Source organism: Sceloporus occidentalis, unplaced genomic scaffold, assembly GCF_023333645.1.
Source record: "Sceloporus occidentalis isolate IW3139 unplaced genomic scaffold, rSceOcc1.0.p SCAF_10, whole genome shotgun sequence".
NCBI lineage: Eukaryota > Metazoa > Chordata > Lepidosauria > Squamata > Phrynosomatidae > Sceloporus > Sceloporus occidentalis.
Genome location: NW_028316990.1, coordinates 20728532 through 20747182, shown reverse-complemented (window position 1 = coordinate 20747182; position 18651 = coordinate 20728532). Strand labels below are relative to the sequence as shown.

The 18651-nt window shown below is 43.2% G+C and overlaps 1 long non-coding RNA gene across 2 annotated transcripts in view; it reads left to right on the top strand.

Annotated features, from left to right (window-relative positions):
- Window positions 1-16779, top strand: part of LOC149306091 (uncharacterized) — a 71037-nt gene extending 54258 nt beyond the window's left edge. Inside the window, exons 6-8 of one of the 2 annotated variants that reach the window (XR_016271713.1) lie at window positions 3188-3358; window positions 3484-3663; window positions 16265-16779. This is a non-coding gene — a long non-coding RNA (uncharacterized LOC149306091). Of the gene's footprint in view, window positions 1-3187; window positions 3359-3483; window positions 3664-13680; window positions 13930-16264 lie in introns of those variants that run through there. The other variant, XR_016271714.1, reaches the window with a different exon arrangement.
- Window positions 16780-18651: the final 1872 nt, after the last annotated feature.

Sequence of the window (18651 nt, the reverse complement as noted above, 5' to 3'; positions counted from 1 at the left end):
GTTCCTCCTTCTTGTCAAATCCTGCCCGCCATCGTTCGGTTTTGCTAGGAACACGGGAATTTGATGAAGTTCAAGTCATGCCGCTGTCTTCCCTTGAAAACAAAGGCTGCCTTTTACCTGTTTTCGTCCCCCCCCCTTCCGTCTTTTTCCTTCCAAGGGTATGTTCTGTAATTTTGTGATCCTCATTGTTACAGTGCGGAGAAATATTGCTAATGGCAAAACATCGCTTCCAAAATTTTGGGGATTTTTACAGCGATTGGCAGCAGTTTCATGCTATAATTGTTCTTGGACCGAACAGCGTGCTCTTTGCTGCCAACCTTCTCCACCAAGCAAGGTAAACCGATGAAAAAAGAATCATTGTTTTGATACCTCGACTTTTCAAGGAGGTGGAGGGGGAACATCTTCCCTGATACAGTTCAGGCATTGCGCTTAAAATGCATGGAAGGGGGTGAGTTATCTCTTTCCTCCCTTTACAACACCTCAGGGAATTGGCTGCTGGAGCTTCCAAGGCAAACAGGAATCCTTTGCTGAAACCCAGAAAACAATTGTCTCATTGAAACCCACAAACAGCACCCCTCCAATTAATTTTGCACCGGTATCAGCAACAAGTTTTAGCAAGGGATTCATGGTGCTGCTTGCCTGAATGGGAACCAGCAAGGTGTCTGCAGAACAGCAAGAGGCCTTTGATTGCAAACTTTGGTCCTCCAGCTGTTTTGGATTTCAGCTCCCAGAAGCCCTAGCCAACTTAACCAGCGGTCGGAAATTCTGGGACCTGAAGTCTGAAACGTTTGGAGAACCAAAATTTGGGAACCACTGCATTCAAATGTGGAAAGGGTCAGAGACCAACTTTCTGTTCTTGCAGAGCTTGTAGGGACCACATAGCATGGGATTTTGTTCTACAGGTGCATCCACACTAGAAATAATTCAGTTTGACTCTAGTTTGACTGCCGTGGCTCAGTGCTATGGGATCCTGGGAACTAATTTGTTGTGGCACCAAAGCAATCTGGCAAGGAAGGCTAAACGTCACACAAAGCAACAAATCCCAGAATTCCATAGGATGGAGCCATGGCACTTAAAATACATCAAATTGCATTAATTCTGCAGTGTAGATGCAACCCTAGATAGCTCATTTAAATGTCCGACTTTAATCCAGAGCAAATTCACCATCTCACTGACATGGAAGCCACTAGTTGCTGCTGTGTCAGTATGAAATAAGTCAAAACACATTGCGTAGTTTGATGTGAGGCTCAGTATTGTTCTTGCGTGCCTTCAAGTTGCTTCTGACCTATGGCGACTCTAAGGCCTATTCCTATCCCCATCATGGTGTCTTCTTGGCAAGATTTGTTCAGAGGAGGCTTGCCATTGCCTTCCCCTGAGGCTGAGAGAGTGTGGTTTCATGTCCAAGTAAGGATTCCAACCCTGGTCTCCAGATTCGTCGTCCAACACTCAAACCACTATGCCACACTTGCTCTCCAAGAGGCTCAGTTCATCTATAGAACCCTACATCCTTGTTTCTATTAGATTCCAAATTAATTTTAAGCTATTTTCTTACAGAAAGGAAACACTACATATATGCGGGTTTGTTTTTTTTAAAACATAGTCCATCTTAATGTTTTAACTCAATTCTCTTTAACCATTTATTTATTTGTTTGTTTATTAAAATACCCATTAACTAACAAACCCCATTCACAGCAAGAGCCGTGGCACGTGTTGACAGAGTGGAGATCGCAATGTTGATCTGGGTCCAAAAGATTCTTATTTTGTCAAGAGAGCGATGACAGGGTTTTTTTAGAACGTAAGCAGATGCCTGTGGAGAAGTCACAGGTTTTAATTGATACCAGCTGAAAGAGTAATTGCTCTTTCCCTTGGCAACCCCTGCGCTCTACTCGCCTGGCTTTACGCTGCGCAAACACTTGGATGCTGCCGCTGCCGCTATTGCTGGGATGCAGATCCCTGGTTCGCTTCTGATGAGTTTTGCTTAATTGAGGAATGAGCAAAAGCAGCTGCCTGGCTTTGGCTGGGAGGACCGTCTGGCCAGGTGACAGCATCTCCAGCATCCCATAAAGCCAGGCTTTATCCATCTCTATGGGACTTTTGTTTTGCATGGATTAAAACTTTCAGATCACTCCTTTGGTGAAGAGATTTTCCTGTCCTGCCCCCATTGTTCATTGTCAACATATTCCACCACCGTCACCACCCTCCAGTTCCTTGTAAAACCATCACTAAGAGCTGTTCCCTTCACTTTTCCAATGGGGTTCCTCTACTCTCTGGTTCCTCCATTGTTCATTGCAATGGTCTTTTTTCCAACCTCCATTCCAATGATCTTCCTCTACTCTCTGGTTCCTCCATCGTCCATTGCAACAATCTTTCTTCCATCCTCCATTTTAATGCCGTTCCTCTGTCAGTCTGTCACGATTTACAGTCGGCTCTCCCCATTTGTGGATTTGACTTTGGCGGATTTGACTATTTGTGGATTTTATTAACATGTTCTCCATAGGAATCTCCAGATCAGTGATTCCCAAACTCTGGTCCTTCAGGTGTTTTGGACTCTGGCGCCTCGAACCACAGACCATTGACCAAGATGTCTGAGGCTTCTGGGAAATGAAGTCCAAAACACCCTCTAGATGTTCAGAGATCAACAGCTCTCTATGGCCCCATACAGACTGCCAAAATAAAGCTGCTTTGGGTCACTTTGGAGGTATGCTGTTTAAATGATGCATGCGTCCTATGAGTCCGGAAGCTGTGCCAAAGTTGCACTCCAGTCCTTAGGACTGGATCGTGGCTTTGGCATGGCTTCCAGACTCTTAGGACGCATGCATCATTTAAACAGCATACCTCCAAAGTGACCCAAAGCAGCTTTATTTTGGCCTGTCTGTATGGGGCCTAAGATTCATCTGACCTGAGCTGCACAGCTTATGAGTTCATTTGCTATCTTGTTCCACACACTATACATACATACATACATACATACATACATACATATAAATCACGCTCCCGTTCATTTGTGTTAAAACTGTTTTTGCCATCACTGTAAGCACTAGAGCTATCCAGATGCGGAGGACAGATAAACTCCTGGGAGGTGGTCCTCTCGCCGCCCGCACATCCTTGCTTGGAATCGATGGATCAGATAAGCAGCCCCAGAAGGTGTTAGGTTTATAATAAATGGACCTTTTCTTCCTCTCCACAGAGAATGTGTTTTAGGAAGCCATCAACCACAGAAAAGAGCTGCCCTCCTTTGATTTTGCTGCGGATCTGTCCACAGGAAGCCTTGCACATTTGGGTCAGCTTGGATAAACAGCGACTGCTTCCCCTTTTGGAACGCTGGTCCCCGGACCCAAGCTCTCCAAAGGAAAAGGAGGTTTGCCATTTTTACATAATGTTGCAGCCAAAATCTGCAAGGAAGGCTTTCTTTCTTTCACACTCGTTTTCCTTCTTTTCTTTCGTTCTCTCCTTTTCTTTTCTTTTCTTTTCTTTCCAAAACAGAGCAGGTTGTGAACTTGAGTGCCCCAACCACAGATCGGTTATGTCTCATAACAGGAAAGATGAGTGCCAAGATATTTCCCAACCTTCAAAGGAGGAGAAGCAAGCTGACAAGCAATTGGGCTGCGCATTCAACCGACGCAGATTCTTCGGAAATATCCCCTCCATCAAGCAGATTTCAAAGTGGGTTGGGCGATATTATTATTATTATTATTATTATTATTATTTATACCCTACCTCTCCAGTGAGATAAAAAGATTAAGAAAAGTTTTGTTGCCTTCTGGGGAAAGCAAAGCTAAGAGGAGGCTAGCCTGGCGTCTTCTGAAAGAGACATTTTACCATTTACATGACAGACATAACTGTGTTTGAGAAAAAGAGGGTTTGCATTATAGCTTAGCAAGCCCAGGGGACTGCAGAACTGAAGACAAAGAGAAAAGATGATGAAACGTTGAGCCCTATAAATGGAGACTCAGCACTTCTCAGAACATAGGCACCAAAAAGAGTGAGAGGTTTTCTAGGAATGACAAAACAACAGAATGAAGTAGACAGGGGTTGCATCCACGCTGCAGAAATAATCCAGTTTGACACCACTTTGCCATGGCTATGGAATTCTGGAATTTGTAGTTTTCTGAGATGTGGGCTACCCTCTCAGTGCAGTCTGGTGCCACAACAAACTACAATTCCCAAGATTCGATAGCACTGGAAGCATCTGTCTGATCACTACTGGAGAAAGGATGCAGGATTAGATGGACCTTTTCTCTGATGCATACAAGGCTCTTTCTATTATGTTACATTCAAAAATAAACCTTCTTGGTTATCTTGCATGAATCCATCCCTTCCATCCAACTTCTCTCTCCTCCAGCCTTTGCTTTTAATGCCGCTCTGAGTCCCAGTTCTGGGAAAAGAGCAGGATACAAATAATAATAATAAGGATAATGATAATGATGATGAGATCCTCAGAGAAGGTGATAGAAACATCTCCTTGTAGCCATCTTCCCACTTTCATCTCATCTTTGCAGTGATGGAAACTTTTCTAGTATTATAGGAACTTTCTCTTTTCCTCCCTTTTTTGCATGATAAATCTGGTTTGTATGGTTTGTTTGTAAGTATGGTGGAACTATATTGATATTTCTCCACTGAGGAGACTTCCACCTACACACACAAATTCCATAGATCACATCTGGGCAATGCAAACAACTTATCTATGGTCAGCGAGGGACTTCGAGTGGGAGGTTGCTTTGCAAGGACCGGGCCATGATCCAACACAGCTTCAATGCAAATGTGGCCCTAACTGAAATCAGTATGATTAAGCGCATCAACTCTTGGGTTGGATTGTGACTGGGAAGTTAAAAGTGTGGCGATACAAGCATGGAACGTGGCTAACAGATTAAGTAGCAGCCTCTCATCCCGCAAATCCCATCTCATCCATGAACTTGGCCCGTCTCATTGCTCAGCTGCAAGATCATTGTTATGTGCCTGCAAATTGACTATTGTAGGGTTGTTCTCAGCCGGATTTGCTCAGAGGAGGTTTGCCATTGCCTTCCTCTGAAGCTGAGAGTGTGTGGCTTTCAAAAAATCAAGTTGCAATCAGAATAACACAAGAATGGAAACAAAGAAGATCACAGTTGGTGCTTATGTGGTTTTAGATGGGATGAGCCAGTGTAGTGTAGTCAGGTCTTTTATGACTTTTATGTTGTGCGCCTTTGGCAGTTTATATGCTGTTTTGATGATGCCTGTAGAGTGCCATGCAAATTTATGGCGCTGTATAAATAAACATTTATAATAATAAGGTCTGAAACAATAACATCCAAACAATGATGCCTTTTCTGGGCCAACCAAGATGCACAATTATATGTTGCAAGCTTTCAAAGTCACATTGGCTTCTTCAGGAGAAAGAAATCGAAGATGTTAGTTGATTTATTTCTCCTGTTTGCCTGATGAAGAAGCCAGTATGACTTCAAAAGCTTGCAACATGTAAATTGTGCATTTTGGTTGGGTGAATAAAGGTATTGTTGTTTGGATGTTATTGAATTTGCTATATGGCCAACCTGGCTACCCCTAGATGTTTTTTGGGATTTCAAGGTCTGAAATAGTAGGGTAGCCAGAAAAACAAGTAAAGTTACCTCCATGGGAATTATTTCTTGCAAATAAAGAGGTCTCTCTAGGAGTCAGCATAGGTACGCCAACAAATCTGGACAATGACCCCGGATCCGCTCCAAAAACAACCATAACAATGACAATATCATAAAAGCTTGCATAGAGATGCATTGATTTTTCTCTTAGGATCCCATTATGGGTGTAGTTACACAGAAATTGAAACTGGCAGGCGCATTATCCCTCTCTTTAAGTGCACATGGGAGCATTGTTAAACTAATGAAGGTTGTACGGAAAAATTCAGCTGCAGAGGATGGCGGGCAGTGGTCCGTATCCACCTTTGCTACAAGTAATAGTAATAAAGAAGATGTTGGAAAGAAGGCAGGCAAAGCCAGTACTCAGAGGACCAAGCTGGAGAAATGCTGAGAAATCCAGGGTTGCGTTGGAAAGGCTGCAGTCCGCTATCTCCATGGCTTTCCACAGCCGAACGGGGATTTGAACCCTGGTCACCAGAGTCTTTATCCACACTGCAGAAATAATTCAGGTTGATACCATTTTAACTACCATGGCTCAATGATATGGAATTCTGGGATTTGTAGTTTTGTGAGAAATGCAGCCTTTTGTGTCGGAGAGCTCTGGTGCTGTAACGAACTATGAATCCCATAGCATTGAGCTATGGCAGTTGAAGTGGCATCCAACATATTATTATTATTATTATTTCTGCAGTGTGGATGCAGCCATCATCCAACACTCAAACCACACTGGCTCTCAAACCTATTGGGTCACATTCTCTCAGCCTCAGAAGAAGGCAGTGGTAGCAAACATCTGAAAAGATCTGGCTGAGATTTATCAGGACAGAGTTGCCATAAGTCAGGCTTGATTTGAAGGCACATTGCAAGAATGACAGTAGTACTTGTCTGGTTCTTGCTGCATATTCTTTTATTTTGGATAAAAGATAGGATCCCAATATGGGAAGGGTCTCTCAGGAGGGCACATGCCAACCAAGGGCAGGGTTGTGGGACCAAAATAAAACCATTGGGGCCAGATGTCATCCTTTCCAGTTTGGAGACGTTCTCACCAAGCGTTCAAAGCCCAGTCCAAGTCCAGGCACGCCTGATTGGAGGAGCATGGCCTCAATGCAAACAGCTCCCAGGCTGTGAACCAGGAGTCTGTTCCATGCAATCTGTTTATACAACGCCTTATCGCCCATCTTTTATTAGCGATAACAGCAAAAGTAGTTTGCATGCTGGATAGGGAATTCCCTCAGGTCTCAGCCAGCCATTCCTTCATAGACAAGGTGGGCAAAGTGCACTTCATGGACCCCAGTTTTGTTCTCAAGACTTTTCTTTTTTTTTTTAATAGACATCACGTTTTGTTACCAAAATTTGTCAACGAGCCACTAAATCTATCACCGTCGACAGGAAGAAGAACTTAATAACGTTCGCTGACATTCCATGTCAGATGGAGATATGATGACAGAGCCCCATCATTGCAGCTACATCTCCTGATCCAGAGGCTCCAGGCAGTTTGGCCAATGGTAAGGAATTCTGGGAGCGGAAGTCCAAAACATCTGGAGGACCAAAGGTTGGGAAGTGTCTACACTGATGAGAAAACCCACTGTACCACCTCACAACTGCATTTTTAAAAAATGGCTTTTCTGACATTTCCCTGTAAAATTGGGGAGAGCAGTGACTGATTTCCCAGAACAGAGGCAATGTTCGCTGCTCAAGATGAACTATTGAACCATGTTCAAGAATGGCTGTTCCATGAGTTCAGGATGGCTGTTTTCCTTCTGGGAGGAAAAATTGCTACCTTTTACCCAGCACGAAAAAGCCTTAGACAACCCGACACTTAATGGAAACAAAGTGCATTTCTATTATTAAGAATGTGAGACAGAAGAGGATTTGATGCTGGGGGTGGGAAGCAAAGCCAAGTACCTCTCTGGAGCCACTCAACGCAGCAAAAAAGTCCTGACCTTAGTAACCAAATCGACACGCAAACAAATAAACGACAGAGGCATTGCTTTTCCTAGAGGAATAATCAGGATGTGCAAATTGACTTGGGCCAGATGCCAGTCGATGAGGATTGTGGAGTGCCTTTTCCATGCCAGCAGTCTCTCTTGGAGCCAGGGAGGCTTTTGACTCCTCTACCAGGAGAGGGTTTGGGTTCCTTTCCCAGTCAATGTTGCTGACTCCAGCAGCAAGAAGGAATGCTGCAGAAACCTCGAAAAGTCACAAACATTTTGACACAACCCGATGGATACGATAACCGTCTCAGCTGCCAGAGTTGTTCCTTCCGTGGCTTTCCATCGTTGGCTGGCATTTATGGATTCATAGGAGTTTATCACACAAAGGAGATCGGGAGCTTATCCCGTGAATATCCGGGGGAAATCACGTAATTACGCGTAACCATTTCACACGACGTTGCATAGAACCCACTGTTAAAGTGGTCACAAAGAAGCATTGACGCGCATGTTTGTACTTTTGACATTTCAGTGACAATGTATTTCCAATATCACTTGTGTGAGAGAATCATTTGCACAATTACTTGCCATTTTTGCTTTGTTTGCGGGATGCTTTGAATGCACTTTAATCTCTCTTTAATGCCAAAATCAGCCCCAGTGTGATAAACTTCTTAGAGTGGGAACAGGCTGCAAGAGCTATCCACTCCAGCCTTATGCTATGCAGGAATACACAACTGGAATGCTTGTGAAAGATGGCCTTCAAACCTTTAAAGGAGGAGACATCCATAGAAAGAGGAGATTATCAGACGGTGAAAAGAAATGGGAGGGAAAGGAATGCCCTTGTGGTCCCTTCCAATGCTAGGATCCTATGCTCTCCTTGCACTCCTCTGACATGGAAATGTCATTTTTGGAGGAGGTGAAAAAGATGGGTTTGGAGGTCTGGCTGCACACCAGAGATAGGTCTCCCAAAGCAGGTCCTATTTTTGTTGTTGTTCAGTTATTGGAAAAAGAGGAACACAAACTCTTTGTGACCAAGGGCATGTCCTGGTGACCGAAACAGGAGGCATTCCAGTAAAATCTGAGCCGCTGAGTGAATCATCTGATCCGATTCCCTCCCTGCCCTTATGATGGACGTCTGTTCTGGTCGGGATGTTCTTGTGTCCGAAGGCAGAAACGGAACTGAAAAAGGCTGACTGTCGTGGTCGGATGCCAATAGTTCCCCACTGGGGCTTCAATAGAAAGAGAGCAGTCTTTAGAGGACTGTTTAAATTAAGACCGAACGCACTATGTGCCTTTTTGTCTTGCCTTTCTTAGCGCTCTTCTTTCTGGGCATAGCTGTCATTTCTAGTCTAGATCAGTCATTCCCAAACTTTAGTCTTCCAGGTGTTTTAGACTCCGATTCCCAAAAGCCCCAGCTAACTTGACCGACGTTCAGGAATTCTGGGAGCTGAAGTCCAAAAGATCTGGAGGACCAAATTTTAGGAACCACTGGATGTACTCCTATGAAATAACCCAGTATGGAAACCAGGTTATTTTCCTGTCATTCAGACTTGCACAGATGATAGTTTGCAGAGCAGTGGGAGAGCAACCAAAAAGCCCATTCAAACTGGTGCATTTTGCACCAGATCCCTTAGCGGTTCTTTCTTAAAGAACCGCAACAATCCGCATCTCTGATTGCATGAAATGCTCTCAGATTGATTTGGATCACGCAGCCATCATTCAGACAATGGAGGTGCACATCTCTGATTGCGTGAAATGCTCTCGGATCGATTCGGATCATGCGGCCACCGTTCAGGCAATGGAGGTGCATCCATTTTGACCCATAACTTCAAATTGGATTTAAATGCCATGGTGAGATCCTGTGGCTTTAGCCAGAACAATTAAAATTATATCAGGTGAAAAATCAGAATGGATTCACCGCTCCGCTCAGACGGGAGTTATAGCAGGAGCTGTGGTTGGTGCCAGACCTTTCTTTCACATACACACAGAGTATATGCGCATCAGGCATCCTTGGAGGAGTGAACCATTCTGTACATCCCAAAAAACCGGCAAGATCAACCTCCATTATCATCAGTTCTTCCTCTTATTGCAGATGGAGCAAGTGGGAAGCTCAAGGAAGGCAGAAGCCAATTGCACAAGCCAAAGGAGAGGAAAGAGGGAGGAAGGGATAGAGAGGTTAGTCACTTTGCCAGCAAGGGAAAAATTAGAGGGTTGGTAAGTTGAGCGAAATCTCTGTAGGGAGGGCTGCTTCATCAGCAAAGGTGATGAATCAGGGAAGAAGAAAAGCATGGCACTTTTATCCAGTAATTTCAGCATTTGTCACTGATGTGCTTTGCCCTCGCTTAACCCTGGAGTTTTAAATACTGCATCAAAAGAAGAAGCTTTGCTTCTTTTCAGTCAAAGGGACAGACAGGGGTCATTCACATGTTTTTAGCGCGACGACCCGAATCATCTCACTCATGCATTCTGGGTTTGCTATTCACAATATGGAACCACATCAATGTGCATCTCTGTGAGTTCAGTTGCTCACATGTGCAAGCATTCAAATAGAGATGGAGCCAACGATGCAAATGAATTCGGAACCCCCTTTTTTTGGGGATGCAGTATTTTAGTCTATTTGGGATGCAGAATATTGGTCTATTCACATTGATTGTTCACATGACCAATGATGTGGATCTTCTTAAAAAAACTCAGGGGGAAACCCGATATCGATTATCCTGGATTGAGTGGGGTTTTGATTTCTGAGATGCCAAAATTGTCATTTGGCGTATTTTTTTCCGTGTGCTTTACTGATGTGGGCTGCTTCTCCCACTCCTTTGCATTGACTTTTGCAACGTTCCTTTTTTCAACCCCCCCAAAATCATCATCATCATCATCATCATCATCATCATCATCATCACTGGATGATAGGACTAAAGGCTTGGATTCCTCCAGATTATCATGTTTCTCCAGGGCTTTTTAAAATTATTATTACAGCCCATTTCCCCGAAGTACAGATTTCACTGAGTGGGAACACTCTAAAAAGGAAGATGATTCAAACACAGTAAAAGGAAGAAAAATAACCATTTTAACTTGGGGGATCTCTGCTCCAACTGGGGAGAGAGATAAAATTAGGCAAGGTACAACATGTAAAGAAGACGGAACAGGGAAGTCTTGTTCCCAGAAGTGACAAGCATCCAGTTTCCGACGTCCGCATCTCCCCTCCTGGTCCCATTACTCAAACCTACATCTTGATGAAAATTAGCCAAGATTCATCCCTGCATTCAAACCAGATAAGGCCCCTAGATAAAGCCAAGTTCCCTTTTCTTTTTTATCTTTTCCCGTCAATACAGTCAAAAACTCAGACTGTTCTCTGACAGAATCTGCCCAAAACTCCTGTTTCTCTGTAAAATTGTAAAGCTAAACATGCTACACACACAGCAAGTGCAACAAGATGGTCAGAAAAACACACACAACCCAACTCATGTTACTATTTCTACTAGTTTGTGCACCGTGGCCAACATATATGCAACTGCAGAATCGACGTGGTTTGATACCGCTTTAACTGCTATGGCTCCATGCTATGGAATTCTGGGATTTGTAATTTTATGAAGAGGTCTAAAAAGGTCCAAGGCCAACATAATTTGCAAATATTCCAAAACCAAAAAAAAAAGGCCAGAATGCAAAACGCTTCTGGGCGCAAGTGTTTTGGTCAAGATAGACTCAGTCTGCAATGACAATGACAACAAGTGTAAAAACCAAACATACTTATCTTTTTGAATGCTTTCTCTAAAAACGTACTATTTCAGGTGTCTGCCTCTAATTTTAAAATGTATTCCTTGGCTATGAGAAACACTCCTACACACACATACAGCTTCTTAGGTCTGTTTAAATGTCAGATCTGCGCATGCCAAAGTCCACTCCTCCGCACTGGAGAGCTTCGCTGGGGATGTTCGCAGAGGCATCCATCACAGTCCTGTCTTCTTCCAGTGCCTCGGATTGCCTTCCTCCGCCTTGTGCCAAAACAAAGTGCAAATCCAAACTGGACAACAACCAAAAAAGTGTTGCTCAGTGTTTGGCAGCTGGAACCTTGAACCGACAACAGAAGTTGAAACCCAATCCCTTTCCAACGGAGAGTAGGGCATAGACCACAAGCTGGGTTTTATTTTCATGATGTTTGAATTATAACAGAGTGGATGAGCCAACTCCAAACACAAGTGCTCTTGGAGACACTACGCTATTGCAAAAAATAACGTGGTTCAGGGATGTAGCCTCTTGGGGTCCGGACCCCCCTTCCGTTAGAAAAATGAATGGTGCGTGCTGCTGTGCCGCCACACCCAAGCCCCAATATAATGGTGGCACTTAGTCTGGACTCCCCCCTTCCTAAAATCCTGGCTACGTCCCTGAGTGGTTGCACTTGTTCAGAATTTGTATGCGTTTGGCCCCGCCATTCCATAAGTGGCTTGCACACCCTCCTGCACACTTTTAAAAGTGCATACCCCTCTTGCACACTCTTCCAGCAGGCCTTCCCAGGTTAACATCCTAGTAAATTTTCTATTAATTCCATCAAGCGTCTACTACTACTGTTTGGAGCGGCCTCTGCCTCATTTTAACAATGGTTTAATATTTAATTGTATTTTTATTGTGGATGGGTGGGTTTGGGAGGTTTGGGATATAATGGGGATAACTGATTTATTGTGTTTTAGAGGTGTTTTATTATGGTTAGCCACCTTGATCTGCTTGGAGAGGCGGGATACAAATAAATATTATTATTATTATTATTATTATTATTATTATTTAACTTGGGAGGGGGTAAGAAGCAACTATAGGATCTGCAACTATAGGATTGAGTATAACCATTGCTGTTGTCGCTGTTGTTGTGCACCTTCAAGTTGTTTATGGAGCCCCTAAGGTGGCCCTATCATGAGGTTTTCTTAGCAACATTTGTTCAGTCTTTATCTGAGCCTGAGAGAGTGTGACATGCCTAAGCAGACCCAGTGGATCTCCATATCTGGCCAGGGATTCGAACCCTGGATTTCAGAGGTTAAGGGGGGGATTTCAATAAAGGTCACAATCTGGCTTCATGCTTCGGATTCTCAAAATGGATGGTGACTCATGTTCATACAGTTTGCTCTCCCAGGCGCATGCACACCACAATTGCAAACCACAATGATTTAGAGAGATTCTTCTTTTTTCCCTTCGTTTTTTTGCTCAGTGGCTGAGCTTTGTAAACACTGCCTGGGTCAAGGCATTCAGCAATTTAAAAAATGAAGTTATGCCACTTTCAGTGGAGCTTGGTTCTCATGCCACTGCCTGGCTTATTTTGCTGAATTTGCAAGGGGTTCAAATAAAGTCCTCCTCCATTTACAACCCACTTTTCCTTTCCTCCGCTTCTGCTTTTTCATTACATTGCTGAAAATCCTTGAAGGAGAGCAAAGTTAGTCTGATAGCTACCTCTGTACCAAGTTTGGAAATGTCAGTTAGTTCAAAACATGGGCAGCTAGGAGTGATCATATCACACCAATGTTAAAATCACTCCAATGGTTGCCAATTAATTTCCAGGCAGGTTATAAAGTGTTGGTTATTACCTTTAAAGCCCTAAATGGTTTGGGTCTCGGTTACCTAAGATAATCGATTCCCCCATATAATTGCCCCAAATGCTCAGGTCCTCCGGGGGACATTTCCAACAGCCATCCAGGACTTTGGCTGCATCTGAACTGGGATTGGTAGTTTTGTGAGATATGCATCCTTCTCTGTCGGAGAACCCTGGTGCCAAAAAACAAACTACAAATCCCAGGATTCCATAGGATGGAGCTATGTCCGTTAAAGCAGTGTCACATTGCGTTAATTCTGCAAGGCAGAGTAGACCTAAGACAAATGGGTGATTCCTCAGAAAGAGAAGAGCTGGAAAACAAGGGTGAAAAAGATTATTAGAAAGTGTTGAAAGACACTTGAAAGAAAGAGGCTGGTGTTTTCAGTCAGGAATTTCAGTTTGGAAAACTGTCAACTTCTCATTTTTTTTAACAGAGGGCTGGGATTTCAGTGACAATGCATTCCTGATATCGCTTTATTTGCGCAATGGTGTGGGATAACCATTGGTGCAATTACTTGCTGTTTTTGCTTTATTTGCAGGGTGCTTTAAATGCCCTTTAATCTCTCTTTAGTTCCGAAATTAGGCCCAATGTGATCAACTCCAAAGTCAACTTGGAGGTGGTTAACAACAACTGCCGTTTTATTCCTGTGATACGTCTCATTGTGTGGAAGAAAAGCACATCAAGGTACCGCTCCGTTATCACACCCGGGAAGGACTCTTTGTGCTCTTGGTTGCCATTCCTCTCTTCTGATCTGGGCTCTTTCATCCCCGACGGGGATTATTCAAGTGTCTAACCAGCCCATCATTTCACAGGAGCCTTGGGAAGCAAAGTGATCGTTCAACACAACAACGTACCTTTTTGCTGGAGAGCAATTAAGACCCAGCCAAGGCGATAGATCAGGATGTCCTGACAGCCGAAATGGCTTGGAGTCTTCAAACCTGGCTGAGCTTGCAGGAGTGTAGGAGGAAGGGTTTTTGGCAAGCCTGCAATACAGAAGAATGTCCTCTGTCCCCACCGCACCCTACAGACGCACAACCACACTCAGTGCACCCCTAACTAGACCCTGCTGTTGCCTTGACTCATTGAAAAAGAAGAAGAAGATTAAGAACATCTTTACTGAGAGTCATCAAACCTGTCACCGGGAAAACAGAATAAATGGTTCAGCCTGTCATATTTGCACAGAGGAAGGGGATGATTTAGGGTTGAGGTGAGGAAGAATGTCCTATATATCCCAGAACAATTCCCTGAAGGGTGGAATCAGGGCCATGGCAGGCAATGAATCTATAGGCTCTTTCCATTCTCGGCGTGGGAGGCATGGCATCTACATTTGTTCTTGTGTGCCTTTGAGTCATTTCTGACTTACAGAAATTCTAAGGCGAACCTATCATGGGTTTTTCTTGTCATGTTTTGTTCAGAGGGGGTTTGCCATTGCCGTCCTCTGAGGCTGAGAGAGTGGGACTTGCCCATGTTCACCCCAGTGGGTTTCCATGGCTGAGAGGGGATTCGAACCCTGTTCTCCAGAGTAGCACTCAAATCACATAGATGACACCTATGCACACCAATGAAAACAAGGGAATTGAAGTGTGTTGCATACAGCAAGTATTAAAAGATTGCATTTGAACGTAAGGAAGAACTTTTTCACCGTAAGAGATGTTCAGCCGTGGAAGGGACTGCCTCAGAGGATGATGGCTCTCCACTTTTGGAGGTCTTTATTCAGAGGCTGGCTGAGCATCTTTCAGGGGTGCTTTTAATTGTGCTGGGAGCAGCATGCCATGGTTTAAAGTAGTTCTCATAGGGATTTTGGCATCTGCAGAATTGCATTGTGCATTGGCTAATAATAACAATGTGAATAACAGAAAAAATGTAATGTATGTGTTTGTGTTGATTATGTCACAACAATCAGCCCTCTACATTTGCGGCTTTGACTTTTGCAGGTTTGATCATTCACGGATTTGATTTAATATGTTCTCTCTAGGAATCTCTAGGTCCTCTCTGCTGGACATTGGCCATAGAGTCATGATGCTGAACCCAGATATTCCTAGAGAAAACACTTCTCTGCTCTTTAAAATAAGAGTTAAAGCGCAATACTGTACTTACATGGACCTGTGGATAAGTCGACCCAGGATTGTTGGGTCAATTTTTAAACTAAAATTACTAAACTAATACATAAGTATATTTATATATATACAGTAGCTCTTCCAAACTGAGTGGGCGAGTGACTTGGGCACATTCCCCAAAGTGATGGAAATCCCTTTGCCTATATAGGAAATAATTCAGAAGGTTGTCTGGAAAGCATCTGGATCACCGGACAGCCAAAGGTTATCAGGAAAGCAGAGAAAGCACAAAGCACATTAAGTGAACCTGCACCGAGAAACGTCTATTCAGAAGCAGGCTATTTGACAAAGAACATTTCTCGGGCGATTTTGCAATTCTGATGGTATAGGTGTGATTTAATGGACACACCTTTCTCTCAGCCTGTCCTTTGAAGCTGAGATAGGAGGTGATAAAAAATGCATTGGACCAGAGCTGAAACACTTCCAAGCCCATTACTTGGAATGGTGCAAAGGCTAGGAATGTGGCTCCCTCTGCTGGTGGAAGCAGGGATTGGTTCAGCAAAGAGGTTCCTTAACATCCCAAATCCTCAAAACGGCTCTATCTCTGCCTTTATTGGCAGACCAAGATGCACAAAAATACAGGATGCAAGCTTCCGAAGCACCACTGGCTTCTTCGTCCGGCAAACACATTAAAAATCAAACAGGATATTTGATATGAATGTTAATGTTGATGTTGATAAATCTATTAATAAACAAATGTATGGGATGGTGGGTGGGAAAGAGAAGGCAGCACCTTTGAGGCACAACGCTGCAAATTGGGGTCTGAGGAGCTTCATTGAGGAGATGATGATGATGATGATGATGATGATGATGATGATGATGATGATGATTGAGGGGGGGGGGAAATATTTGGAAGTACTTCTAGTGGTTCAAAGAAATACTGCCAAGGCTAGTCTAGATGGGAAGCTGTCATAAGCAACACGTAACAGATACATGTACAACGGGAAAGATAAGACCTTTGCTATCCTTCTTGCACTCTGTAGACTTTTGGGAGAACTTTATTTTCTTGCTTTTTCTGCTGTTTCTTTTTTCCTTTGCAGAGATGAATCAGCAGAAAGGGACTCTCTCTCGAATGGGAAGCGGTTGGCCGGAGCTTCCCCTTTTTCCGCCTCTTGTCACTTTTAGAAACCCGTCTCTTGTGATTTCTCTTTGGATCAACGAAGCAGCGTTGTCCTCTCAAGAGACCTGAGACAAAATCTCCTCCAGTCGCCAGTTCCAGAATTCAGGTTTGGACACAAAAATCACAGTCACCAACAAGGAGCATTTTTTTAAAATTCTGGAAATTCACCTCCAGCGGATTATAGTCTCAGTGTTAACCCTAAATACTGGATGAATATTTGTGTTCACACTGATGGATGGATAGATGGATGGATGAGAGAGTCGAAAGGGGTCTTCCAGATTATGCTCTTGCCTTTTGCTAGGGAATGGTTTGCTTTTTAAAAATAAGAGTTAAAGTACAATACTTACATGGACCTGTGGATAAGTTGACCCAGGATGTTTGGGTCAATTTTTAAACTAAACTTTCTAGACTTATACATGAGTATATGCAGTAATTCCTTGCACGCCTGCTATGGGCCCCATTCACGCCACACAGTGATAGCCCTGTATTGTGCTTTTAATGTGGGGCAGTGACTTGGGTGCCAGACTCCAGGAAATCAGAGTTTGAATCCAGGCTAAGTCCTGGATAAACCCACTTGAGCAAGTGCCATTCTCTCAGCCTCATATGTAGGTAAAATGAAGATATCCAGTCAAAAGAAATCCAACAACCTAGGATTGGATCACCTTAACCCAAAGTGGACTTGAAGGCACATAACAAGAGAGACAGAATAATGCGGCAGTCTGACCGATAGAGTAGGATTTTGGGAGAGCAGGGTTCAAATATCTGCTCAGGCATAGAAACCAAGGGAGCGTTCGCACTACGAAAAATAACCCACTGTGAAACCGGGTTATTTCCTTTGCATTTGCTTTCGCCCCAAATGTACTTTCTTGGGGGGATACCCAAAAACTGACTTAATCTGGGATATTCAATACCGGGTTTTCCCTCTGCATCTTTTGGAAAGATCCACATTGCTCCACATCTGTGGCAGTGTGAATGCGCTACCGAGTCGATTTGGATCGCTCTGTATTGTTCAAGGGAATAGAGGCAGCTCCATTTTATCCTGAAATGTTGACAAAAAATTCCTAAATATTGTGCTAATTATTTATTTTCAAAAAATGGGGAACGTTGAGCGGCTTTGTGGGTCTGGGAGGAAGGTTCAGGCCACAGAAGTGCCACCCAGGGCCACATTTTTGGCAACTTGTGCCATGAGCCATTGCTTGCATCGGCTGCTGAGGCTGCGCATGCCCTGGAAATCTGAACACACTGAAATTTGAACATCCATGATATTCAATCATGGCATACCAACTCTGTTGGGTTTCATGTTTGCGTCCGTGGCTCGGGACATCCAGTGTGCTATAGCTGTACCAAAGTAAATAAATAAAATCTAAAATTAAATAAATATAAATATAAATTAAGAAATAAAAAAATATTTTTATATTATTTTTTAGATTGTAAGCCTGAGGGCAGGGAACCGTCTAATTAAAAATAATAATAATAATAATTGTAAGACACTCTGAGAGCCTTTAGGCCTGAAAGGCGGGTTATAAATACAGTCAATAATATAATTAATATAATATAATATAATAAATTAAATAAATATCATAATATCATAATAACATAATATTATATAATAATAAAAATAATATAACAAATATAAAATACATAATAAATATTAAATACATAAATACATAAATAAAGGACACTTGCGGGATTAGCATCATCTGATGAAGATGTGTTGGGAAGATCAAGCAATCTCTTCCCTTCAGGCGCTGTGTGTCAATGGTTGTTTACCCCACACCCCAATAAAGACTTCATTTAATTTGAGGAATCTATAGCTTAATCAATTGCATCAGCAGCTTCCAACTCCTCAGTCTGTGTCATTCCATTATTATATTGGCATCCCGAACACAAGGACATGTAAAAGACAATGAGGGATTACAGGGCGTGGGAGAGATCTTATCCGCATGGGTTTGTTGGGATGGAGGCATTTTCTCAGGAGCAGCAAAGCCAGGAGGAACAATGCCAGATGGGACGAAACCTTTAAAACGCATCACCCCATTCAGCCCCATTGTGCCCAGACAGGAGAACATCACTTGAGCATAAATCCTATTAAAATCGATACGGCAAGCAATTTGCACAAGCAGCAGATCTGACTCTAGCATTTCTTCTGAGCCTTTGCAGGGCTTTAGGGGTACTCTTCCACCTCCACAAACCCTTCCAGTATCACGGATAAATGTTTACTGCAGCCATAAAGTGCAATAAGAAGGGTGTTTCTTTCATTAGATCAATGGAGCTTAATTTAATGTTAATGCATTGTTAATGCATTGC